The sequence below is a fragment of the Carlito syrichta genome, unplaced genomic scaffold (genome assembly GCF_000164805.1).
Source record: "Carlito syrichta isolate Samal-C Ts95f unplaced genomic scaffold, Tarsius_syrichta-2.0.1 Scaffold85555, whole genome shotgun sequence".
In the NCBI taxonomy this organism is placed as follows: Eukaryota; Metazoa; Chordata; class Mammalia; order Primates; family Tarsiidae; genus Carlito; species Carlito syrichta.
The window spans coordinates 9,130-9,662 of NW_007029651.1; positions in this window are offsets into that span (position 1 = coordinate 9,130).

Here is a 533-nt window from a genome sequence, read left to right on the forward strand (position 1 = left end):
CGCGCGCCTGTAATTCTGGCTACTCGGAAGGCTGAGGCGGAAGGATCGCCGGAGCCCAGCAGGTGGAGGCTGCGGGGGCCGTGAGCGGCCACTGCACTCCAGTCTGGGTGACAGAGTGAGACTCCGACTCAAAAAAAACAACAAAAAAAACAAAATCAAAAACAGTGGACAAGTGAATATGATAAACCGATGATCCAGTATGCTAGAAGGTGACATTGCTGGCTGGGTGTGACTGTGTGTGTCTGTAAGCCCAGCACGTTGGGAGGCCGAGGTGGGAGGATTGCGGCCAGGAGTTCAAGACTGGCCTGGGCAACAAAGCGAGACCTCATCTCTACAAAAAAAAGAAAATTAGCTGGGGCCAGGTGCAGTGGCTCACACCTGTCATCCCAGCACTTTGGGAGGCCGACACAAGAGGATTGCCTGAGCTCACGGGTTTGAGACCAGCCTGGACAACTTGGCGAGACCTCGTCTCTACAATAAATTAAAAAAATAAGCCGGGCGTGGTGGTGTGTGCCTGTAGTTCCGGCTACTTG